Raw genomic sequence first — 2433 nt, 5'->3', positions numbered from 1 at the left:
TACTGAACTTGTAATTCTGTATAATGAACTTGTGATCTGCCATACCTGAATTGTAATCTGGTTTACTGAGGTTGTCATTCGGTATAATAAACTTGTGATCTGCCATACCTAAGTTGTTATTTTGTTTATTGAACTTGTAATTCTGTATAATGAACTTGTGATCTGCCATACCTGAATTGTAATCTGGTTTACTGAGGTTGTCATTCGGTATAATAAACTTGTGATCTGCCATACCTAAGTTGTTATTTGTTTATTGAACTTGTAATTCTGTATAATGAACTTGTGATCTGCCATACCTGAATTGTAATCTGGTTTACTGAGGTTGTCATTCGGTACAATAAACTTGTGATCTGCCATACCTAAGTTGTGATTTTGTTTACTAAACTAAATTGTAATTCTGTATAATGAACTTGTGATCTGCCATACCTGAATTGTAATCTGGTTTACTGAACTTGTCAATATGTCATAGTGAAGGTGTCATTTTCCATAGTGAACTTGTTGTTGTATATATTACTTGATTAATGTCTTTTACATGCAGAGCTGAAGAAGTTACGTGAGCGCCTAATGAAGAGGATAGAGGAAGGGCAAAAGATGCTAATGAAAATGGTGGATGAGGAGTTGGTGAAGGTGCAAATCCCAAGACAGGGAGATGGTGGGAAGGGTAAATCAAGAGGAAACAGACAGTGCCTACAAATAGAAGTGACTCTGAAGATGATGAGGAGGAGAGGCGCAACAATGATGACACAACTGAGGAAAGGAGAAGGATGAAGTAAGCAGTGAAGATGGAGACAGTCATGGGAAGGGCGACACAGAGAATGACAGCGACAATGAAGAGAGGGAGGAAGAGGGTCAAGGGGATGGTGATGACAGGAGCGAAGGGGAGAGGGAATACAAGGGTGATGCAGAGGGTGACATACCTGCAGCCAGTCCCCCTAGGGAAGTGTCACCCCACCATTGAAGTGATGAGGGTGACATACCTGCAGCCAGTCCCCCTAGGGAAGTGTCACCCACCATTGAAGGTGATGAGGCAGAAGGTCACTCACCGATGGAGGTATCCCCCCTGGCCATTGTTGAATATGTTGGGCCTGATCCAGAACCTGTATCTGTGGAGGCACACAACTAAGGAGATCTACTAGGGTTCGGTTCAGCAAGATCAAGTCTCCTTGGTTGGAGTTGAGGCACAATCAAGAGTGAAGAGGCCTATGGAGCCCAAGGATATTTTGTTCAACTTAGTCAGCCGAGCTGTCAAAGGTGATGAGGGTGAGATGTAAGTGAAAATCTTTGCTTATGTGATCTTATTTGTTGACTACATGTTAACATAACACATCTAGTAACTCACTTGAATATGTTTCAGTCCTTTGATCAGAATGTTTGATGAAGACATCCCCCGACGATTGCTGCATTCGCTTGGTGGAAATAACAGGGTGAGTAACCGAGTGATGTCGTTGGTCTGTAAGGCTTTGGTGCAAGAGCAGCAGGCAGTTGAAGGCCGAGTTAAGAGGCATATATTGATGCAGACTTCATGGTGAGGTTTCTGTATTACTAATAGGCTTTGTTGATTTACAAGATTGGAAATGAAAATGACAGAATAAAGTGTGTTACAGTGAATAAGAACTTGGTTTTCTGCATTTTCACAGGCCATAATGACCCGTGATCCAGCTCGTTGGGATCCTAACCAGCATGCACGACAAATACTTCCGCATTATGTTGGCTACAACATAGGTGACTGTGACTTGATTCTGGGTCCTGCTCTAGTTGGGGAGCATTGGTTCTGTTTTGCATTCGAACCAAAGACCCAGAAGTTTAATGTCCTTGATTCCATGCGAGCAAGTTTACAGCGTAAGAAGACCACCTCCAAGCAGAAGAAGGCAGCCACATATGACCCCCAAGAAATGGCCATCACCGGATGTGTAAGATGTTACTGACCTGTGCATGTTAGATAGGGAAATGACAGTTTTATATTGTTATCCTTTTGATGAATATGGCATATGTGCAGAGGGATCGGTTTGAAGACATACTTCACATGGTCAGACCAGATTTTAGTGATAACTTGGAAATTGTCTGGCCTGATGTACCACAGCAGAAAAATTTGTGAGTGTATACACCCTACTCATGTGATATGTTATTTGGCTGTGTTGGTTTGAGGAGCTGAAACTGTTAGGGTGGTGTTGTGGGCAGGAGGGACTGTGGTGTGCATGTGCTCATATGGCTCAAGAAATGGGAGCCTGATGTTTCCCTTGAATATACCGAGGTATTGACATTACCTTATTTATTGTGCAATCAAGAGTGACCACGTGTGACTTGTTTGGTGGTAAACTTGCTGTGCAGGCTGATGTGTCCTCTTTTCGGCGCGAGCTGATGTGGTGGCTGGTGAACCATGATGACAATGAATGCCGTCACAATGTGTATGATCTTATCTCACAACCAGAGAAG

This window comes from Neltuma alba, unplaced genomic scaffold, assembly GCF_004799145.2.
Source record: "Neltuma alba isolate B1F8T4 unplaced genomic scaffold, ASM479914v2 tig00003450_pilon, whole genome shotgun sequence".
NCBI lineage: Eukaryota > Viridiplantae > Streptophyta > Magnoliopsida > Fabales > Fabaceae > Neltuma > Neltuma alba.
This window is presented reverse-complemented; position numbering follows the sequence as displayed.